We start from the raw sequence: 7,666 nt of genomic DNA on the forward strand, positions 1-7,666 counted from the left end.
TGTTCAAGGCCTGGATTTGATTGGAATATGGATAACATGCCTACTGCATAAGACAAATCAAGTCTTGTGCACACCCGAGTGTACATAAGGCTGCCCACAAGTCTAGCATAAGGTTTTGATCTCATCACTTCAGTTTCTAGTAGGGTTTTAGGATTGTGTTGTTTATTCAATTTATCCCCTTTCGACATTGGTACATCACCAGATGAGCATCTTTCCATACCAAATCTTTTAAGCACTCTTGTGAGGTAATTTTGTTGAGACAACCCCTTGCTTCTATCTCTCTTAATTTCTATTCCCAAAACATAGCTGGCTTCCCCCAAATCTTTCATATCAAAATTCTTTGATAGAAATTTCTTAGTGTTGTTTAGCAAATTCAAGTTACTGCTGGCAAGGAGGATGTCATGTACGTATAAAATTAGGAAAATAAAAAGGCTCCCACTGGTTTTAAGATAAACACACTCATCAACCAAATTTTCAGTGAAGCCAAAAGAAGTTATAACAGAGTCGAACTTCAAATACCATTGTCTAGAGGTTTGCTTCAGTCCATAAATTGTCTTCTTTAATTTACAGACTAAATGTTCACTCCCCGATTCAACAAATCCCCCAGGTTGTTTCATGTAAATGTCTTCCTCAAGCTCACCATTCAAGAACGCAGTTTTGATATCCATCTGGTGCAACTCCATGTTGAAGTGTACAACCAGAGCCATAACAATTTGGAAAGCATCTTTGGTGGAGACATGCGAAAATGTTTCTGTGTAGTCTATCCTCTCTTGCTGTGTAAACCCTTTTGCTACTAATCTTGCTTTATATCTCTCAATACTCTCATATGCATTCCTCTTAGTTTTAAACACCCATTTGCAGCCTATTGGTTTCTGAGTTTTTGTTGTCTTTACAAGTTCCCAAACTTCATTTTTATACATGGTTTCTAACTCAGACTCCATTGCCTCACTCCATTTAACAATTTGAACACTCTTTTTGGCTTGTCTAAATGTGATTGGATCATTATCTTCCCCCCAATCATATTTAGCCTCCTGCAAATACACTTCATAGTCACCAAAATCAGTTGGTTTTCTTGTTCTATATGACCTTCTAGGCTATGGTTCAACATTTTGCAGTGGAGGAATATGTATTTGTGGTGCTGGGGGTTCTGGAATAGCAATGTGAGGCATTGAATTTTCTGCATTTATAGGCTCAGCAACAATTTCTTCAATTTCAAGGTTTTCAGTTTGGTTTTGGGGCAAGGAGAAATCAGCTGGTAGTGGTATTATGGAGTTTTGTGATTTAGTAATTTCTTCTTCCAACTCTAACTCAAAGTTTTCAGGCTCTGTGTTGAAATACATCTCATCAAGGAATTTGGGTTTGTTGGTTTCAATGATTCTAGTGGTGTGATGTGGTGAGTAAAACCTGAACCCTTTTGATTTTTCACAATACCGGATGAAATGGCAGTTGAGAGTTTTGGGATCAAGTTTTTGTAACTGAGGGTAATAGATTTTTGCTTCAGTTTTGTAGCCCCAAACATGTGTGTGATGCAAGCTAGGTTTTCTGTTGTTCCACAATTCAAGAGGTATTTTAGGCACAGACTTGCTTGGTGATCTGTTCGTAAGGTAGTTAGTTGTTTTCCGGGATTCTCCCTAAAGAAATTTTGGTAGACTTGAGGTGCACATCATGCTCCTCATCATGTTCAGTAGGGTTCTATTCTTTCTCTCTGCGACCCCATTTTCTCAGGAGTATCAGGTGTGGTATACTGAGCCTTAATGCCATTTTCTTGCAAGTAGAGTGCAAATGGCCCCATATGCTGCCCTGACTCATCATACTTCCCATAAAACTCTCCTCCCCTATCAGATCGAACTACTTTAATCTGCTTCCCCAGTTGTTTTTCAGTTTCTTTTTTAAATATTTTAAAAGTTTCAAGAGATTGAGATTTGTCAAAGATGAGGTAAATCTGACAGAACCTAGAGAAGTCATCTATAAATGTAATGAAGTACCTATTCCCACAAATTGTATGAATTCCGAATGGTCCACATATGTCTGTGTGTATGAGTTCAAGAAGTTCAGTGCTCCTAGTTGACCCTTTCTTTCTAAAGTTGGTGAATTTACCCTTAACGCACTCGACACAATCATTGAAATCAGAAAAATCCAATTTTTGTATAACACGATCTTTTATTAACAAATTCATTCTTTCTTTTGAAATGTGTCCTAATCTTCGGTGCCAAAGTGTCGCGGAATTTTCTTTAAACAAAAGTCTTTTAACACCAATTGTCATTTCTGTGTTTTCAATAGCCAAAACAGGTTTAGAAAAATTGCAATTTAACAATAAGTAATCATCAATATAAGAACTAGAAGCAATTTGCTGAGAATTTGTTGAAACTTTTATTCTAGAATCATCAATCAAGAAACTACAACCAAGTTTGACTAAACAAGAAACACTTAACAAATTCCTTCTCATGGAAGGTATAAAAAAGACATCATCTAAAAACAAAAAGTTTCTAAATCCTAAGTCTAGCTTTAAACTGCCAATGGCCTTCACAGCTACCCCCATGCCATTGCCTACACAGATGTTGACTTCACTATTCCTTGGTGCCCTCCTTTTTGTGAACCTTGTAAACAATTAGTGATGTGAATAGCAATCCTGAATCAATCCACCAATTACTTGGTGTTACATCTAATAGATTGACTTCTATTGAACAAATAGGTTCAGACATGAAATTAAGAATACCTTTCTTTGACACCCAGTTCTTGTACTTATTACAATCCCTCTTCAAATGACCATGTTTCTTGCAGAAATAGCATGTAAACCAGAAAGGTTTGGATTTCTAGTCAGGTTTTACCACAGCAGCACCATTTGTTTTCTTTGGTTTCAGCTTGTTAGTATGTTTCCACTTAGGTTTGTTGACCAAATTCACAGTCAACTCTTTCTCCCTCCTCATTTTATTCTCATCTTGAGTATATAGATGACAATAAACTCATCAAGGCTCCACTTGTCCTTCTGAGAAAAATAGCTGGCTGAAGCTAGTTGGCAGGGTGTTGAGTGCATGTTGAATGACATAGTCATCCTTTAGCGGCATCTCAAGGTCATTCAGTTTGGTTAAAATATCTATCATCTTCATTATGTATTCCCTCACATTCCCAGTGCCATTATTAGTGTCAAAAGTGTGCATAAGTTGAGAGGCTTCAGCTTTTTCATTTTCCTTAAATTTCAGGGCTGCAGCTTCGAGGTATTCTTTTGCCAACTCCTTCTTTGGTAAACTACCCTTGACAGTTTTGGACATGGAGAGTTTTATGATGTTGAGAGCCATACTGTTTGCTCTAACCCACTTATAATATTCGTCTTTATGATCTTTAGTGCTTAATGGGGTGAGTTCAACAGGTTTGTTTTGCAATAGACACACATCTAAATTCTGCATTCTTAGATCGATGCAGCATCAGTTGATCTTTCCAGTCATTATAGTTAGAACCTCCTAGCATTGGGATCTAGTTTAGGCTGAAAACTGGCATTCCTATGGAGCAAAATAAAATTTTATGTATAAGTATATCCTTAGTTTTGCTAAGATTAAGAAATTATTCTTAAAATTCTATGTTCAGTTATGAGAATAAATAACAAAAGAACATCATATACACAGAACATATAAATTCAGCAAAAACAAACACAATATATCAGACATATATATTGCATTCAAAACCATAGGGAAAATTTTGTTTAACAATACCAGCCTAATATGTGAGCATAAGACAAATATTCCTTAGTTTCCTTTTCATAGGACTAAAACAAGTAAAACATGGTTGTTCCAGATTAGTCATGACCTGCATGGTTGAAGAAAAAATGTAGAAGTCTATATATGTTCCAGTTGTCTATCATATGCTACTTTAGTACATTTAATTATGTAAAGTTTATAACCTCCTGTAAGAGATACAATCACAATTCTATTGCATGAAAGTACAGGCTTTGATCAATCTTTAACCTTATGATTACACAATCAACTCAATGAAGAATTGATGGGTACAACATGTTCATTAAGTCCATCATCCAGCCATCGATCAATTACAATTGGTTTCTTCATCTTTTCATTCTGAAAAGCCAAATTAAGATGCTTGTGAATATCTTTAAGCAATATTTTTATGGAGAATATTTTGCATCTAATTCACAACAGTAATGCATCAATTTTCATAATAGCAATATTGTTTTAATCACAATCTTCGCATCACATATAGGAACTTCATACTTATTCCATTCAACCCAGAACATAATTCAACAAATTTGATACCAAATATGAGGCTATTTCGAAAAACTAACCTGGACATCTCCAAGGCGCTGCATAAGAGAGTTAGCGGAAGCAAAATAGATATGTAGAAAAGCTTTTTGAAACCTTCTGATCCTAATTCACATGTCAATTTGATTCCAAAACCTTGATGAAAGAAAACCCCAATTTTCATGCTCATGGAACTCTAGAACCCAAAACCCAAAAAACGAGTTATGAAAACATGCTTGCTGTATATCCATTGTAAAACAATAATTTCCCTTCTTCTTTTTTTAATTTAAGATGGGCTTGGCCCAATTTGGGTCAAAAGGCTTTAAAACATGATACAACAAACTTGATCTGCGTGGTGTTTTCTTGAGCAAAAATATGCAAGTCATTCAACAATCAAGCATGTAATAAATTGATCTAAAACTCTGTGAAAGAAGCTCTGATACCAAATGTAATATTAATACAAACAGACAAGGATCACAATCACAAAGTCTATAGATACAAAACATGCTTATGTGAACTGAATAGTACTAACCTTGAGTATTCTTGTTGATCAAGTCGTTGATGGCTAAGGTCTTCTGCTTTTCACCAAGAGCGAGTTCCTCTCTATGGGTCAAAGTTCTGTATACTCAGTGATGGTGGAAGCAGGGACCGAGGCATTTTTTATATAGGAGTTGTATGTAGCCCCCTCCCATAAAGAGAATCTATTAAACATAACCTACATAGATATTCTGCCTTTAATTCCTTAAACATATCTGATGCTACTTACCTAAAACAAGTAGCAATAGGATTCTCAAATATCTATTGCTCCAGATTACACAATAGATTATAAGATTCGACTCATATCACAATCCCATTACTTAACCTTCAAGTAAAGCAAACAATCAATGCAGATTTCCTTCATGATAGTGATGAGTTCATAATTATTTCTTACAGTTTGGACCCGAAAAATCGAAAAACTGGCTTGAACGGGACCAAAATCGACAGTTCGATTTGATTTTTTCTCTTAGTTTTACAATTCCATTTAGGTTCAGACCATATGCTTATTTTGTCAGTTCGATCTTGAGATCCTGATTTTCAAATTTCGGTTTACCCGAACCAAGTTGATGGTATATATATTAAGTATATTCTTTAATTGGGTGACAATGTTTGAGTGTACAAGCCTATTGTTGCAGCACCATTTCTCCACCTATGGTCCGGTAAAGCTAACTTACATTAACAATAAAAAAGAGAAGCCCTAAGCTTGTGAGAGGACCTGTGTGGTACTGGTAAGGGTCTTCCGATGATCAAGTGAGCAATGATCATAAGAAAGATAATTATAAAGAAGTGAGTCGGAATGATTCGTTTACCATGGTGGTGGAGTGAACTCTAGGGTTTTCTTAGTAAAGCTTGATTAAGCTTAGTTTAGCTCTCCTGACGTTGGTTATCCGGAGACAAAGTATAAGAATACTTTATATAGAGGACCTTTTAGGATTCGTGAAACCCTAATGCACTTGGCATCCATGGAAAGCTAGTTAGGCTCTCCAATTGTTTAGCTGTGAGGGCATAAGCCACACAATGTCCCTTAGGTAGAGTGGACCCATGTAGATGGGTCACCACACACTCAAACATGTGACGAGGGCCTTTTGTCTGTTCTGGACGGAGTGGTGCCGCGATTCCTCTTGGTCTTTGGGCTAGTGCGTGGAGTAGGTTGGACTTGGTTGTTACTCAGTTTGGAGGTAGTCGATTTCCAGATTCGTGGATCCGAGTCTACATTGAGCTGGCCATGGGCCGGAGGTAACAGGACCCAAATTGAATTTCACTCTGAAACCCGAACTTACCTTAAAAGAAATTCTACCAAAAATTAGGTGGAACTTCCCATAAAAGTGGACTGCCCAAATAAACAAACCTGAACATAAAACTTAAATCATCAGCACACCAACTACTTTTACATTCCAAATATACACATTCCAAGTACACCACTTTAAAACATACTTAAACAATTTGGTGATCAGAGCAATTCTACGAATATAAAACCACATAATATATATATATATATATATATATATATATGCGTAGGTTAAACAATAACTTACAATGAAGATAAAGGTGGCGGACACTATGCCTCGACGCCTACGAACGCTCGATCTCAACTAGTCTGCAGATTGGGCACGAGAAATCGAAAAGCCCAGGAAAAAGCATTTTAAAATTTTTAGAGTGGGTGGACAAAAAACAAAAAAGTAAATGTAAATAAAGTAAAATGAATATTTAATGCTTTCCCAAATTTATTCTCTTAAAAACTGTGCTGCAGTGCAAAATGAAAATCGATAAAATGCTCTTGATTATTCTCTAGTACTGATATCTCAACATGAATTCAAATCCTCTGTAAACCATCTCAAAATCCTTTGAAAACCACTCATAAAGAAATATCGCAAATCACTTTAGGAGTCTCAAAAATCCCATTAAAATTACTCATATCGTAAAATAGGCAATGACTAGAGGGAACTGCAGACCAGTCATCTCATGCCACTTGAAGGATACTACTGACTGGAGAAGCATCGGAGGGTACTGCCGACCGGATAAGGAGGTGATGGTTAGAGGGTACTGCCAACTAAATATAAATAGTTAGAGGGTACTATCGACTAACTACCTCATGCTATCATAAGGGTACTGCCGACCAAATGACGCATCGGAGGGTACTGCCGACTGGAATTATATTTTGGAGGGTATTGCTGACCATAATATTGTCTGGAGGGTACTGCTGACCAGACTATTACCTGGAGGGTACTGTAGACCAGGTAATGCATGCATGCGCTGACATATTTACCTCCCCAAATAAATTGAACACATAAAATTTCTCGTATAATATTGAAACTCAAGAAATATCAAGAAATCGATCATATTTAGATCTCCATTATTCTCTCAAAATCTCGATACTCAAGATACTCGAATATAAGTGAATGCTTTCGAATATAAGTCAATATTAACTCTGTAAATCATCAATAAATCTTCGAAAGCATAAATAAAGAAATCTCGATAAATCAAAGCTCATAAAACTCAATATCTCAATAATTTAAATCATAAATTAAATCTCATAATAAATAATGCCCAACAGTAATACTGCATGCATAATAATTTAAAAACAAATGTCTACTCACAGATTTGCAGCTATGAAAGCCGTCCAATGATTTCTTCCTCGAACTCGGTCTACACGCTATCCTAAATAAATTGATATAATAAATAACTATTTTTCGATAATCGAAATTAAATTGACGATAATAAAATCAAATTCCTATAAACGATAATTCATCGAAACCTCGAAATCATGTCAGAAGGAGCTTACACTTCATATGCCATGTTGACTCAATAGTTATAACAACCATCGAAAGCTAGGGTCGATCCAACGATCGGATCTTCTTGAAGCGGAACCCGAATTTTTGAAA

The sequence above is a fragment of the Rosa chinensis genome, chromosome 4 (assembly GCF_002994745.2).
Source record: "Rosa chinensis cultivar Old Blush chromosome 4, RchiOBHm-V2, whole genome shotgun sequence".
Taxonomy (NCBI): Eukaryota; Viridiplantae; Streptophyta; class Magnoliopsida; order Rosales; family Rosaceae; genus Rosa; species Rosa chinensis.